This window comes from Salvelinus fontinalis, chromosome 25 (genome assembly GCF_029448725.1).
Source record: "Salvelinus fontinalis isolate EN_2023a chromosome 25, ASM2944872v1, whole genome shotgun sequence".
NCBI lineage: Eukaryota > Metazoa > Chordata > Actinopteri > Salmoniformes > Salmonidae > Salvelinus > Salvelinus fontinalis.
The window spans coordinates 25,394,002-25,411,678 of NC_074689.1; positions in this window are offsets into that span (position 1 = coordinate 25,394,002).

The window sequence follows — 17,677 nt, forward strand, 5'->3', positions numbered from 1 at the left end:
TGCAAGCTGACAGCGGTTGCCAGCTGGACGGAGTTTCCTCCAACACATTGGTGCGGCTTCCGGGTTAAACGAGCACTGTGTCAAGAAGCGGTGCGGCTTGGCAGGGTTGTGTTTCAGACGCATGGCTCCCGAGTCCGTAGGTGAGTTGCAGCGATAGGACAAGACAGTAACTACCAATTGGGGAGAAATAGGGGTAAAAGTAAAAAAATGAAAACTGAATTAAATAAGTACTTACTGGGATGTAGCCTACTATGTCAGTCCGCAATGGAAATTTATGAATGCCCACCGTTTGTAAAACAGGCCATTAGTCCTGATTCCTGTGACTAATCAATTTGGCTATTTAAGTTCTGAATATCAGCTACCCAACTATATCAGGAGTTATATCGAGTCTACTTGCAATGTGTTTACAGAGTGGGAAATGCAGAAGTATTTATTTTTCACTATGATCAGCTTGTCAAAAATTGACAGATACAAACTTGAAACCACTGATCATGAAAATAGGGTGAAACTCCTGAACAACAATTGTGATTGTCCATTTCACTTTGTCCTGTCCTGTTTTTAGGATATGTTGTTTGTTAACATGACAGCGCATTTCTTATTTGATTTAGCGCCATTTAGGTTAGGCTATTTGATTGGAGAAAGCTGCATGGTGTAAAAAGTGTCCGTCTCATTACATTGTCATACATGTTATCTCCAGCCTGTAGGCTACAGAAAAGGCCACATACTCTTTCTATCATATACTCTCTGCTACATGATTTATGTTAGATTATTTTTCTGATGGAATGTTGGTGGAGGGCTGCAGAGATGCGTCTCTCCAACAGCACGCTGGAGAGGCACGCTGGGAATGGACAAGTAAAATATTTTGTGGGCCTGCCTTTGACAAAGTGGGCACTGCTTATCAAAGGGCATTATCAGCGCTCACCAAAAATGCCCATATGCCACTGGTTGAGAGAAATTGTCATTGTTTTGGGTAGATTTACAGTGCATTCGGAAAGTATTCAGACCCCTTCCATATTTCCACATTTTGTTACGTTACAGCCTTATTCAAAAATTATTTTTTGCCCTAATCAATCTAAACAATATCCCATAATGACAAAGCGAAAACAGTTAAAAAAAAAACAGAAATACCTTTTTTACAGAACTATTCAGACCCTTTGCTTGAGGCTCGAAATTGAGCTCAGGTGCGTCCTGTTTCCATTGATCATCCTTGAGATGTTTCTACAACTTCATTGGACATGATTTGAAAAGGCATACACCTGTCTATAAAATGTCCCACAGTTGACAGTGCGTGTCAGAGCAAAAACCATGCCATGAGGTCGAAGGAATTGTCCGTAGAGCTCCGAGACAGGATTGTGTCGAGACACAGATCTGGGGAAGGGTACCAAAATATTTCTGCAGCATTGAAGGTCCCCAAGAACACAGTGGCCGCCATCATCATGAGTCATGATGGCGCCGGAGGGGAGGGCTGCCTTCTTATTGGCTCTCAACCAACCATGCTATTTTGATTGTTTTTTCGCGTTGTTCGTAACTTGTTTTGTACATAATGTTGCTGCTACCGTCTTTTACGACCGAAAAGAGCTTCTGGACATCAGAACTGCGTTTGCTCACCTCAAACTGGACGAAGAGTTCTTCTTCAATGAGTTGGATGGGAGGGATATAATACAGACACCCGACCAGGCCCAGATCCCTGTGATTCGCTGGAGAAGGAAACTGAGATTTAGTGGAAAAAGATCCGGGTGCCTTGTGAGGATCAGGCAATGAGTGGATAATCTGCCCTTGCCTTCCGTCCTGTTCATACGCTGAAAAATAAATAGGACGAGCTGAAAGCACGTATATCCTACCAACGGGACATTAAAAACTGTAATATCTTATGTTTCACAGAGTCGTGGCTGAACGACGACATTAAGAACATACAGCTGGCGGGTTATACACTCCATCGGCAGGACAGAACAGCAGCCTCTGGTAAGACACGGGGCGAGGGCCTATGCATATATGTGAACAACAGCTGGTGCACGATATCTAAGGAAGTCTTGAGGTTTTGCTTCGCTGAGGTAGAGTATCTCACGATAAGATGTAGACCACACTATCTACCTAGAGAGTTTTCATCTGTATTTTTCGTAGCTGTCTACATACCACCACAGACCGATGCTGGCACTAAAACCACGCTCAATGAGCTGTAAACCGCCATAATCAATCAATCAAATTTATTTATGAAGCCCTTTTTCCATCAGCCGATGTCACAAAGTGCTATACAGAAACCCAGCCTAAAACCCCAAACAGCAAGCAATGCAGATGTAGAAGCATGGTGGCTAGGAAAAACTCCCTAGAAAGGCCAGAACCTAGGAAGAAACCTAGAGAGGAACCAGGCTCTGAGGGGTGGCCAGTCCTCTTCTAGCTGTGCCGGGTGGAGATTATAACAGTACATGGCCAAGATGTTCAAATGTTCATAGATGACCAGCAGGGTCAAATAATAATAATCGCAGTGGTTGTAGAGGGTGGAACAGGTCAGCACCTCAAGAGCAAATGTCAGTTGGCTTTTCATAGCCGATCATTCAGAGTTAGAGACAGCAGGTGCAGTAGAGAGAGGGAGAGTCGAAAACATTAGGGCCGGGACAAGGTAGCACACGAGCGTCGGAGCCGGTGTAGTCCATGTAAAAAACCTGTCTGATTAGGATGAATAATATCTGACAAAACTTTTTTTATTCTATGCGCCAAGCATTTTGCTAGGATTTTTGCATCACAACACTGAAGTGTAAGAGGTCTCCAATTTTTTAAATGGACTGGATCTTTATATATACCACTTGGGTCCTGTTTCAATAATAATGATATCACACCTTCTTGTTGCGTGTCTGATAATCTATCATTTATATAGGAGTGGTTAAAACAAGCTAATAATGGTCCTTTGAGTATATCAAAAAAATGTTTGTATACCTCCACTGGTATGCCATCCAGTCCTGGAGTTTTCCCATCCTTAAAGGCCCCAATTGCATCAAGTAGTTCCTCCTCTGTAATTAGGCCTTCACATGAGTCTTTCTGTACAGATGTTAATTTTACATTATTATTAGGGAAAAAATCCATACAATTAGTTTCAGTTAGTGGAGATGGAGGAGCCTGAAACTAAAATATATTCTTAAAGTACTTTACTTCCTCTTTCAAAATATCATTTGGTGAATCATGCGTGACTCCATCATTTGTAACAAGTTTTAATACGTTTTTTTTGGTAGCATTTCTATATTGAAGATTGAAAAAGAATTTGGTGCATTTTTCCCCATATTCCATCCAGTTCGCTTTATTTTTATAATATATTACACTGGATCTTTCTTGAATAAGTTCCTCCATTTCTTTTTGTTTTACCTCTAACTTATTCTGTGCCTCTATGGTACCGTTTTTATTGTTATCTAACTGTACTGTTAGTCCTTCAATTTCCTTTGTTAATATGGACTATTTTGATCTAAATTGCTTTTGTTTTATAGATGAGTACTGAATTGCATGGCCTCTAAAGGCACACTTAAAAGTGTCCCATACAATATGGGGATCTGCTGTACCTATGTTATGTCTAAAAAAGTCAGTTATAAATTCTTCTGTCCTAGTTCTAAACAATTTATCATCTAGTAGGCTTTGATTAAATTTCCAATATCCTCGCCCACGTGGAACTTCTGTAAGAGTAATATATATGCCAATTATGTGATGGTCCGACCGCATTCTGTCCCCTATCAAACACTTTTTAACTTTTGGTGCCAGAGAGAATGATATAAGAAAGTAGTCAAGGCGACTAGCTTGATTAAGCCTCCGCCATGTATATCTCACTAGGTCAGGGTATTTAAGTCTCCATATATCCACTAATTCCAATATATCCATGACATTCCTGATTTCCTTAAGTGCCTGAGGGTGATAGTTTGTAGTGTGATTTCCTTTCCGGTCCATAGAGGTATTTAAGACCGTATTAAAATCTCCCACTATAATAATAGAGTCTAGTGTTGCTTGTAGAGTTGATACATTCTTATATATATTGTCAAAGAAGCTTGGATCATCATTATTCGAACCGTATAGGTTAATAAGCCATATATGTTTATTGTCCAATAACATATTTAAAATAATCCATCTACCTTGAGGATCTGTTTGGACAAGTTGCACATTTGGATCAAAGTTATTATTAATTAAAACCATCACCCCTTTTGAATTTCTTTGCCCATGGGAGAAATATATTTCGCCCCCCCCAGTTCTTTTTCCACAAAACTTCATCTAAAACTGTCGAATGGGTTTCCTGTAAACAGTAGATATTATAATCCTTCTCTTTTAGCCAGGTAAATACTGATCGTCTTTTCTTATTATCTGCTAAGCCATTACAATTGTAACTGGCTATACTTATTTCACCACTTACCATAATGAGACACACCTTTCAATTATTTTTATCAAAATATATGTTTTGTAAACGTCCTATTAAAAAGTAACATAATGATTGAGTGTCTATATAGTTGTACCATGACATTTGCATCTCCACTAAGCAAACCTCCAATTGGTCCCCACTATTCCACCCGTCAAAAGCCCCCATCTCGAGTTGGGTTGTCATCCCAATGCCCGGCAGACCACCCCCGACCCCCCGCATCGCACAGCCCCGGACCGACTGGGATCCATCCTTCGAAAAGTGCACACAGCGCCATCCACCGAACCGAAGCAGATCCATTGCCAAATGCATTTCCATCGCCCTCACCTCGATTTTTATTACATATTGCTGTGAATCATCCTCTATAGTCCCTAACATCTTTTACTTCTTCCTTCGCAACAGTTGTGGGATACACACATACACCCACACACATTCAGCCCTTACCCCCACACAACCATAAGCTCACCCTCTCAACAATTGCACCATCCCAGAGCCCAACTCAAGATGGGTCATGATTTACAAATGTACTTGCAGTTGCAGCTGCATGAGAAGGCCTGCAAGACCGCGCAAAAAATGAGCATAAATGTAGAGATTTATTTACCATTGTCACATCCTAGATGATGGAGGTCAAATGTACACCTTATTCCTGAAACACCCACAATACGGTCATCCATTTTGACCATGTTCCCAAGCATCTCCATGCAGTCCGATTGGTTTCGTGCCACCAGGGCCACAATAATATACCCCCTCTCTGAATGTCCGAGTGTGACCCCCTCCCCATGGGTTACTGCAGCTAGTGTTGCCAGCACTGCCACTGCCTGGGTGGGGGCACCCCACCGGAATCCCCACCGGCTAGGTACAAGGTCGTCAAGGTTCTCATTAGCAGCTTTGAGAATTTCCTTGTTTATTATGCTCTCCCTTTAGGGGGCTTTGGCTTTGCAGGAACAACCCTGCCAAGCAGGCTCAGAATCTTGAGGGGGCAGTGCTGCTCTTGGTCCCTGACCTCATTTTGGCTGCATACAGACCGCTTACAGCATGCACATAAAACAGTTAGGGACTTCTCCTTAGTATCTGGGCCATTCATGTGGGTGTCTAGGGTATAGGGCCATGGACCGTACCATTAAAATAGGATAATAAATAATTAGATATAATTTATTTTAAAAATGTAGTTCCCCATGATAGGACAATAAATAAATAAGACGTATAATTCATTATAAAAGTATATCCATCATCTGAACAACATTGAAAGCCCTCTCATACCCGGCTCACAGCAATACACTGGCTCTGGGATATGCAACTATTTCATTACTCACTCACTCAACTTTCCAAACATAACAAATAAAAATAAACACAAACCACACCATCCACACATACTGTGCCTTCTCTTTACTTAGTTTTTATCTTCACTATGTAGAAATAGTGCTTGTGTTCAATTAGTTATATGTGAAGATTTATAGAAAAGCTATATTTTGTATTGTATTGTTACAATCAGTAACCGGGCTTGAATTGTGTTTATTTTCCTCATCTATGAGAACTTTGTAATTTTTAAAATAACCATGGAGTAATCTTTGTGTTTCTGAACAACTGGTTATCAATATATAGTTTATCAACGACGAGAGCTACTCGTTTCGCTTTTAATCTATTTTCTTTGAAAATTGGATACAGAACTTTGCGCCGTTCTGCAATTTCTTTCGGAAACTGATCATTCATGACAATTTTGGTCCCAGCAAGTCTTTTACCCAGGCTTTTAACCATTATTTTATCTTACACGTAGTGGTGACAACAGTCTTACACGTAGTGGTGACAACAGCCTTACACGTAGTGGTGACAACAGCCTTACACGTAGTGGTGACAACAGCCTTACACGTAGTGGTGACAACAGCCTTACACGTAGTGGTGACAACAGCCTTACACGTAATGGTGACAACAGTCTTATACGTAGTGGTGACAACAGCCTTACACGTAGTGGTGACAACAGTCTTATACGTAGTGGTGACAACAGCCTTACACGTAGTGGTGACAACAGACTTACACGTAGTGGTGACAACAGACTTATACGTAGTGGTGACAACAGCCTTACACGTAGTGGTGACAACAGACTTACACGTAGTGGTGACAACAGACTTACGTAGTGGTTACGTAGTGGTGCTTATTTCAGTGAATCTTTTTGATACCATATAAAGTATTGGGTAATCAGATTCGTCAATCATTCTTGCCACGTCATTTCCAAAGGAAAACATTGTAAGTAGATAGTGTACTGAAATCTGTGTCACATTTAACCATAGATTTAAAAAAAAATGTCCTACTGTACCTTTTAAAGCACTTGGAATGTTTTGTTCTTTGACTCAACCTTTGTTGACTTTACACTTTACATATATTTAGATAGATATGCCGACACTTCCAGATGGTGTGTGTGTGTACAGTTGGAGTCAGAAGTTTACATACACTTAGGTTGGAGTCATTAAAACTTGTTTTTCAACCACTCCACAAATTTTTTGTTAACAAACTATAGTTTTGGCAAGTCGGTTAGGACATCTACTTTGTGCATTACAAGTCATTTTTCCAACAATTGTTTACAGACAGATTATTTCACTTATAATTCACTGTATCACAATTCCAGTGGGTCAGAAGTTTGCATACACTAAGTTGACTGTGCCTTTAAACAGCTTGGAAAATTCCAGAAAATTATGTCATGGCTTTAGAAGCTTCTAATAGGTTAATTGACATAATTTGAGCCAATTGGAAGTGTACTTGTGAATGTATTTCAAGGCCTACCTTCAAACTCAGTGCCTTTTTGCTTGACATCATGGGAAAATCAAAAATAAATCAGCCAAGACCTCTGAAAAAAAATTGTGGACCTCCACAAGTCTGGTTCATCCTTGGGAGCAATTTCCAAATGCCTGAAGGTACCACGTTCATCTGAACAAACAATAGTACGCACGTATAAACACCATGGGACCACACAGCTGTCAAAGAACGCGTTCCCTTCCTGAGCGGTGTCTCTTAGAGATGAACATACTCTGGTGCGAAAAGTGCAAATCAATCCCAGAACAAAAGGACCTTGTGACGATGCTGGAGAAAACAGGTACAAAAGTATTTATATCCACAGTAAAAACGAGTCCTATATCAACATGACCTGAAAGGCCGCTCAGCAAGGAAGAAGCCACTGCTCCAGAACCGCCATATAAAAGCCAGATTACAGTTTGCAACTGCACATGGAGACAAAGATTGTACTTTTTGGAGAAATGTCCTCTGGTCTGATGAAACAAAAATAGAACTGTTTGGCCATAATGGCCATCGTTATGTTTGGAGGAAAAAGGGGGAGGCTTACAAGCCGAAGAACACCATCCCAACTGTGAAGCACGGGGGTGGCAGCATCATGTTGAGGGGGTGCTTTGCTGCAGGAGGGACTGGTGCACTTCACAAAATAGATGACAACATGAGGATGGAAAATTATGTGGATATATTGAAGCAACATGTCAGGAAGTTAAAGCTTGGTCGCAAATGGATCTTCCAAATGGACAATGACCCCAAACATACTTCCAAAGTTGTGGAAAAATGGCTTAAGGACAACAAAGTCAAGGTATTGGAGTGGCCATCACAAAGCCCTGACCTCAATCCTATAGAAAATTTGTGGGCAGAACTGAAAAGTGTGTGCGAGCAAGGAGGCCTACAAACCTGACTCAGTTACACCAGCTCTGTCAGGAGGAATGGGCCAAAATTCACCCAACTTATTGTGGGAAGCTTATGGAAGGCTAACCGAAACGTTTGACCCAAGTTAAACAATTTAAAGGCAATGCTACCAAATACTAATTGAGTGTATGTAAACTTCTGGAGTGGAATGTGATGAAAGAAATAAAAGCTGAAATAAATCATTCTCTCTCTACTATTATTCTGACATTTCATATTCTTAAAATCAAGTGGTGATCCTAACTGACCTAAGACAGGGAATTTTTACTTGGATTAAATGTCAGGAATGGTGAAAAACTGAGTTTAAATGTATTTGGCTAAGGTGTATGTAAACTTCCCACTTCAACTGTATACGACTGTTTCAATGTATAGGAACAACAAAATACCATGTTTTCATACAGAACCTCACTGAACAAAACTGCTGTAATTCTCTACCACTAATCTCCTGCTGTAAGTCCCTCTGGATAGCAGCTTCTGCTAAATTATTTAACATGTAAAATGTACACTCCCCAACACACTCAACAGCCCTCTTCCCTGGCTACATTCTCACCCCTGGGCCGTAGGTGACGCTGTGACAAGATGTGTTTGAGATGTGTCCAATTGCAGGGTGATTTTCCCGGCGAGTATCTGCAGCCGGTGGTTCTCCTCTTGCAGCTGCAGAGCCCTTTGGTGGGTGAGCTGTATGTGCCGCCTGGACTTGTCTCGGCTCTTCCTCATAGCAATGTTGTTCCTCTCCCGCCGCATTCAATACTCCATGGTGTACTTGGCTTCACAGGGGGGCCGGGAGGAAGGGAGAAAAGTTCTGTAGGAGAGGGAGTTGGGATGTAAGGGTTTGGAGGGAGGAAATAACATTCCCTTTAAGAAGGAGAAAATAGGATGCATTAGAAATTAGAAAGATTTTCAACATTGAACTGCAACATTATGTATTCTGATGAACACAGGAACATAGCGGAGTATCCACATACCTGTTGCAGTGTGAGACTCTGTTGGCCAGGTGTCTCTGTGGAAGGTGCGTCGGACAGGTATGACAATCCCATCATCTGCTCTGCTATTCTGTTACTGCCAGTCCTGACCAATCCCTGAGCCCTCAGCGACTGGTTGTATCAAATCTCCTCCATCTGGTGCATATGATTGGTTAAGGGTGCCGGGGTCGATGGGTCTGGTTTTGAGGCCAGGGTTGTAGTAGCGTGGGTGGTAATGTGACTGAAGGTTGTGAATGGGACAGAAGCAGGACGACTGAATCACAGAAGACTGAGACAACTATTTGGGATTTTAGACTCGTTTTAGAATCACGTCCAGACACAATAATCATCACGTCTATTGTGAATGAATAACTTTAGAACTGTAGGGCTATTGAAATGTTTTAAAATGTTATAAAACAAACTTTAGAACTGTAGGGCTATTGAAATGTTTTAAAATGTTATAAAACAAACTTTAGAACTGTAGGGCTATTGAAATGTTTTAAAATGTTATAAAACAAGCCGAATAAATGCAAACATTCATTAAATGCGAACATTCACTAACATTTAGTCAACATTTCTTTCCATCTCTGATGCAAATGTCTTTTTGCACACGTAGCCTACATTGTTATAAGTGTGTTTCGATATATACACCAGAATACTGACTGACTTACCTCTCTTTTACACCACACATGGGCTGGTATGTATTTTCTTTTAATCTTGTTTTCAATTTGCTTCTCCCTTTTTAGCATCACATCCTGTCATTATTACATGTTTTGGGACATTTTAAAAGTGACATGTGGCTGTACCTGGGAATCTTTAAAAGAACATTCTGGGATATTTAATTCTGTACTGAGTTACAGTTCATATAAGGAAATCAGTCAGTTGAAATAAATTCAATCAGGCCTTAATCTATGGATTTGACATAACTAGGCAGAGGCGCGACAGGTGTGGCATATGACAGGTGTGGCATATGACAGGTGTGGCATATCAAGAAGGTGATTAAACAGCATGATCATTAGAGAGGTTCACCTTGTGCTGGGGACAATAAAAGGCCACTCTAAAATGTGCAGTTTTGTCACACAACACAATGCCACAGATGGCTCATGTTTTGAGGGAGTGTGCAATTGGCATGCTGACTGCAGGAATGTCCACCAGAGCTGTTGCCAGAGAATGTCATGTTAATTTCTCTAGCATAAGCCACCTCCAACGTCGTTTTACAGAATTTGGCAGTACCAACCGTCCTCACAACCACAGACCATGTGTAATTGCAGACTGATTTCCTTATATGAAGTGTAAATCAGCAAAATCTTTGACATTGTAGCATGTTGCGTTTATATTTTTGTTTGGTATACTTTGAACAGATTCTATCATTGCTTTAGCATAAAAATGGCTTATCAGGGATGTAAAAAGAAAGCGAAAAACCAAGCAAACTATCTAACAGGAGGGTATAAAAAGATGACAATAGCCAGGTATACTGAGAAAGAAGCTTTGAAGGAATTTCTTAGTGAGTCAGAGAGATGCTGGGAGCAACCTGGACCAAGATCACTATGACTCGGGTGGAGGAAAATGTTTTCTAGAAGGACTGGATTCAGTTTTAGATCTGTAAGTCAATTATTTTGTATAACTTTCTATAGTTTACTATATGTGTTTAGTATATTTTATATAGTTGTAGTCTGCTTCTTTTTTTATTTCCAGTATAGTGGTGTCCTGTCCTGTCCATCAGGTGTCCTGTCCTGTGTAGTCTATATCCTGTCCATCAGGTGTCCTGTCCTGTCCATCAGGTGTCCTGTCCTGTGTAGCCTATATCCTGTCTATCAGGTGTCCTGTCCTGTGTAACCTATATCCTGTCCATCAGGTGTCCTGTCCTGTCCATCAGGTGTCCTGTCCTGTGTAGCCTATATCCTGTCTATCAGGTGTCCTGTCCTGTGTAACCTATATCCTGTCCATCAGGTGTCCTGTCCTGTGTAGTCTATATCCTGTCCATCAGGTGTCCTGTCCTGTGTAGCCTATATCCTGTCCATCAGGTGTCCTGTCCTGTTTAGTCTATATCCTGTCCATCAGGTGTCCTGTCCTGTTTAGTCTATATCCTGTCCATCAGGTGTCCTGTCCTGTGTATCAGGTGTCCTGTCCTGTGTAGTCTATATCCTGGGTATCAGGTGTCCTGTCCTTTGTAGTCTATATCCTGTCTATCAGGTATCCTGTCCTGTGAATCAGGTGTCCTGTCCTGTGTAGTCTATATCCTGTCCATCAGGTGTCCTGTCCTGTGTAGTCTATATCCTGTCCATCAGGTGTCCTGTCCTTTGTAGTCTATATCCTGTCTATCAGGTATCCTGTCCTGTGTATCAGGTGTCCTGTCCTGTGTAGTCTATATCCTGGGTATCAGATGTCCTGTCCTTTGTAGTCTATATCCTGTCTATCAGGTATCCTGTCCTGTGTATCAGGTGTCCTGTCCTGTGTAGTCTATATCCTGTCCATCAGGTGTCCTGTCCTGTCTATCAGGTGTCCTGTCCTGTGTAGTCTATATCCTGTCCATCAGGTGTCCTGTCCTGTGTAGTCTATATCCTGTCCATCAGGTGTCCTGTCCTGTCTATCAGGTGTCCTGTCCTGTGTAGTCTATATCCTGTCCATCAGGTGTCCTGTCCTGTGTATCAGGTGTCCTGTCCTGTGTAGTCTATATCCCGTCTATCAGGTGTCCTGTCCTGTGTAGTCTATATCCTGTCTATCAGATGTCCTGTCCTGTGTAGTCTATATCCTGTCTATCAGATGTCCTGTCCTGTGTAGTCTATATCCTGTCTATCAGATGTCCTGTCCTGTGTAGTCTATATCCTGTCTATCAGATGTCCTGTCCTATGTAGTCTATATCCTGTCTATCAGGTGTCCTGTCCTGTCCATCAGGTGTCCTGTACTGTCCATCAGGTGTCCTGTCCTGTCCATCAGGTGTCCTGTCCTGTGTAGTCTATATCCTGTCTATCAGGTGTCCTGTCCTGTGTATCAGATGTCCTGTCCTGTGTAGTCTATATCCTGTCTATCAGATGTCCTGTCCTGTGTATCAGATGTCCTGTCCTGTGTAGTCTATATCCTGTCTATCAGATGTCCTGTCCTGTGTAGTCTATATCCTGTATATAATTTCAAAGGAGTTACATATTGTATATATTTCACATTAGTTTGCTGGTAAAAGTTGAATATATTCTGTGGAACTTTGGAGAGGCCATTGTTACTCTGTCTCTAAAGGTAGCCTACCTGTGTCCCACTGTTTGCATTGTTTAGGCTAGTATATTGCTTTTACATTACAGTAATGCTTTTTGTTATAGTTTGGTCTGCTTTTTTTGTGTTTTGGACTGTATGTATAGCCTACACACAGAATAGGCCTGTGTTACTGTGTCCTGCTTGGAAGACTAATTAGAATTATTGTACACTGGGAGGTAGGGATATAGGCATGGGTGAACACAGGCCCTGAAAAGGCCCACCCAAACAGATTTAGCAAAAAATCAAAACAATAATACATTATTATTACAAGAATACTCATGTGGAGGCTGGTGGGAGGAGCTATAGGAGGATGGGCTTATTAATGGCTGGAATGGAATAAAAGGAACGGTCCCAAACACATGGAAACCACAGACTGTTCCATTCCATCTATTACAATGAGCCTGTCCTCCTATAGCTCCTCCCACCAGCCTCCTCTGGTGTATAGTAAATGTGTATTTTGCATTTATGAATTTTTTTTTTATGTGATATGAAAGTACAGTTCTTTATATTTCTAGAACCAAACTGCACTTGAGAATCGATTCATGTTTAGATGAAGTATTCGGCTGTTTTGGCTGCCAGAGCCAATTCACCTCTAAACTGAACATGTAAGTGCCTTATACGGATTAATGTTAGGCTCCTTTAGTCCCTTCTTGGGCTAATAGCTAGCTATCTATTTGTCTTCTGTAGCCTTCTTGCTGATAATATGATATAGCTACGGTAGTGTTGTTTAACAGTTATACTGTATATATATATATAATTCTACTTACTGAGATCTATTACCAGTCACACAGATGTATAAGGTCTGTACACATTCAATCCTAGGTGGCTTCAGTTACAGTGCATGTTTGAGATTTGCACGAGGGTCCAAAACAGAACATTCTAAACATCCAAGGTAAGTACTGTACTAGGTCATTGAAAGTTCACAATGGCGTGGACTCACAGGCAACATTATGTCTCTAAAATTATTAATGACACCGTTAATTTATGAAAAACTTAATTTCCCATTATCTTGTAGGGTTTGTCTTTCCTGGATGTGTGATAGCAGCAGCTGCCGTTTACCTAAGATGTCACTCACCTGATCAGTCTCAAACGAGAAGGAAGTGTTAGACAACGGCGCCCTTCACAGACTGGCCACCGTTGGAACGGTAAGATGCCCTCATTTCCAAAAATGCGATTAAAAAAAAATCAAAAAAGAGACACCGTTTCTCATTTTGTTGTTGCACTTCTGTGCATCTTGGGACCGTATAAAAGTTCAGTAAAGAACAGTAAAATGCCCTCCTTTCCACTTCTAATCTCCTGGCATCTCAATCTGTGTAAAATGAATACAATTATATCATTATTGTTCTTTTCGCTTCTGAATGTCTTCACCTTATGTCTTATTTAATTCCAAAGCTAAATGAATCAGAAGACCGAGGGTAAAAATGGAGAAGGCTGAAGGCGCTTAGAAAAGTTCCATCTAGTGGCAAGAAACATGTTCCCCCAAGATTGCTCCAATGCACTGATGGTAATGTCAATATAACACCATTTCCTCTTCCTGTTAAATCTTATATACTCACCCCCCTCTTAAAAAACATACCCAAATCTTCCCAAAGCTGCCATATTTCTGTGGTGTGCTTTTACAAAACCATGGCTGTGATGTATATTTATTTATCTTTAGCTGACCCACAGAGGGAGACATGAACGACGCAGACAAATATAAAGCAGAGACTTGCCGCCCTCCTTAGCTCTGTGATCCAAAAGCTCCGGTACAGCGACGCTCTCGTAGAGATTCGCCACCACAGAGACGAGAGCAGGTCAGAACATTCATCACACAATCAATAAGATTGTTATTGATACCTTTCTCATTTAAACTGTATAGTACTACAGTAGTTTGTCCTCTCATTTAAACTGTATAGCACTACAGTAGTTTGTCCTCTCGTTTAACTGTATAGTACTACAGTAGTTTGTCCTCTCATTTAACTGTATAGCACTACAGTAGTTTGTCCTCTCATTTAAACTGTATAGCACTACAGTAGTTTGTCCTCTCATTTAACTGTATAGTACTACAGTAGTTTGTCCTCTCATTTAACTGTATAGCACTACAGTAGTTTGTCCTCTCATTTAACTGTATAGCACTACAGTAGTTTGTCCTCTCATTTAACTGTATAGTACTACAGTAGTTTGTCCTCTCATTTAAACTGTATAGTACTACAGTAGTTTGTCCTCTCATTTAAACTGTATAGTACTACAGTAGTTTGTCCTCTCATTTAAACTGTATAGTACTACAGTAGTTTGTCCACTCATTTAAACTGTATAGTACTACAGTAGTTTGTCCTCTCATTTAACTGTATAGCACTACAGTAGTTTGTCCTCTCATTTAAACCTTGTAGCACTACAGTAGTTTGTCCTCTCATTTAACTGTATAGTACTACAGTAGTTTGTCCTCTCATTTAACTGTATAGCACTACAGTAGTTTGTCCTCTCATTTAAACTGTATAGCACTACAGTAGTTTGTCCTCTCATTTAACTGTATAGTACTACAGTAGTTTGTCCTCTCATTTAAACTGTATAGTACTACAGTAGTTTGTCCTCTCATTTAAACTGTATAGTACTACAGTAGTTTGTCCACTCATTTAAACTGTATAGTACTACAGTAGTTTGTCCTCTCATTTAAACTGTATAGTACTACAGTAGTTTGTCCTCTCATTTAAACTGTATAGTACTACAGTAGTTTGTCCACTCATTTAAACTGTATAGTACTACAGTAGTTTGTCCTCTCATTTAAACTGTATAGTACTACAGTAGTTTGTCCTCTCATTTAAACTGTATAGTACTACAGTAGTTTGTCCTCTCATTTAAACTGTATAGTACTACAGTAGTTTGTCCTTGCATTTAAACTGTATAGTACTACAGTAGTTTGTCCTCTCATTTGGTCCCTTTATGTAATTATTTTCCTTTACGAAAAACTTGAGTCAATGATGCATCTGCAAGTGCCCCAAAATGAGAGAAACACTTAGAGGCATGCATGCTAGGAATGTCTGGTCAGCTAAGTGACATCCCACGGTTGAGTGACATCACAGCCCTGAAGGGCAGAGGGGGACAGGTGAGTTGGACACATTTCAGTGACATGCCACTCCTTACTGCCATGCAGTGATCAATACTAGTGTACAAATCATTCAGAACACCAAGTTGCACCCCGCTGTTTCCCCCCTCAGAACAGCCTCAACTCGTCAGGGCATGGACTCCACAAGGTGTCAAGTCAAGCGTTCCACAGGGATGCTGGTCCATGTTGACTCCAATGCTTCCCACAGTTGTGTCAAGTTGGCTGGATGTCCATTGGGTGGTGGACTATTCTTGATACACACAGGAAACTGTTGAGCATGGAACAGCCATCAGCGTTGCAGTTCTTGACACTCAAACCGGAGCGCCTGGCACCTACCATGACCCGTTCATAGGCAATTCAATAGTTTGTCTTGCCCATTCACCCTCTGAAGGGTACACATTAGAGGTCGACCGATTAATCGGAATGGCCGATTTCAAGTTTTCACAACATTCGGAAATCGTTTTTTTTGGGCGCCGATTCTTTATTTAATCCTTATTTAATTAACTAGGCAAGTCAGTTAAGAACACATTCTTATTTTCAATGACGGCCTAGGAACGAGGCAGAACGACAGATTTTTAACCTTGTCAGCTCGGGGGATCCAATCTTGCATTGATTACATTGCACTCCACGAGGAGCCTGCCTGTTAGCGAATGCAGTAAGCTAAGGTAAGTTGCTAGCTAGCATTAAACTTATCTTATAAAAAACAATCAATCAATGACTGTCATTGCTCCAATGTGTACTTAACCATAAACATCAATGCCTTTCTTAAAATCAATACACAAGTATATATTTTTAAAGCTGCATATTTAGCTAAAAGAAATCCAGGTTAGCAGGCAATATTAACCAGGTGAAATTGTGTCATTTCTCTTGCGTTCATTGCACGCAGAGTCAGGGTATATGCAACAGTTTGGGCCGCCTGGCTCTTTGAACTAATTTGCCAGAACTTTACCTAATTATGACAACATTGAAGGTTGTGCAATGTAACGGGAATATTTAGACTCATGGATGCCACCCGTTAGATAAAATACAGAACGAAATAAACGTTTTTTTTTTTCCCGAGGTGATAGTTTCCGGATTAGTCAAAGGTATATGGTTTAGAGAGAAATAGTCGACGCGTTATAATTCCTGTAATAACTTGCGGCTGAATTTGAAAGGGGTTCCTTCGTTATTTTACCATTCATGTCTTCCATAGAGAATGTCTTGATCTACTTGAAATAAGGTCTGTGTTTCGTGCAGGCTTAAACCGCCTCGACGTTTTGATACCCGTGTAAATCTCACTAGGATAAGGTAACGTTTGTCAACATATTTTCATAAATCCACAATTTTTTTTAATCTTCGCTTAGATTTAGCCAATATTGATAAGTTACCTTGTCCTATGGATATCTACAGTTATAAAATTGGCATGGTGATGTAAGCCTACACGAAACACAGACCTTATTTTAAGTGAATCTAAAAATATCCTATGGAATAAATGAAGGAACCGCTTTTCAGATTTTGCTCGGTGTCATGGGAATTATGACTCGCACTTTGGTTGTCAATTCTTACCATGCCCATTATTAAAATAGGATTTCCTGCATATAGAAATTAAAGTTGTTTTCAACATTCATCACAGGTAACTTACTCTATTTTTATTCAAACAGTTGAGAGTATTTGTCTCCTAAGCAGACTCTTCAGTATCATTGTCACTTCAGAGATGTGTGCGTATTTATGTATTATATCAAGTTAAAATAAGTGTTCACTGTTCATTCAGTATTGTTGCAATTGTCATTATTACAAAAATGTGTGTGTGTATGATATATATACAGTATATATATATAAAAAAAAAAAATATATATATATATATATATATATATATATTTTTTTTTTAATAAATCGGCATCGGCTTTTTATGTCCTCCAATAATTGGTATCGGTATTGAAAAATCATAATCGGTCGACCTCTAGTACACATACACAATCCATATCTCAAGGCTGAAAAATCCTTCTTCAACCCGTCTCCTCCCCGTCATCTACACTGATTGAAGTGGATTGAACAAGTGACATCAATACGGGATCATAGCTTTCACCTGGTCAGTCGGTCATGGATGAGCAGGCATTAATGTTTGTACAAGTTCACCATTTATCCACCTCTTTTATCCAAAGTGTCTTAGTCATGTGTGCATATCCTGGGAATAATTGGCACGCTTAGGATTTATTCTCCACAGGGACGCTGGCCCATGTTCAAATCAAATTTTGTGTCACATGCCGCGAATACAACAGGTAATAATACAACTAAGTAGACCATAGTGAAATGTTTACTTAAAAGCCCTTAACA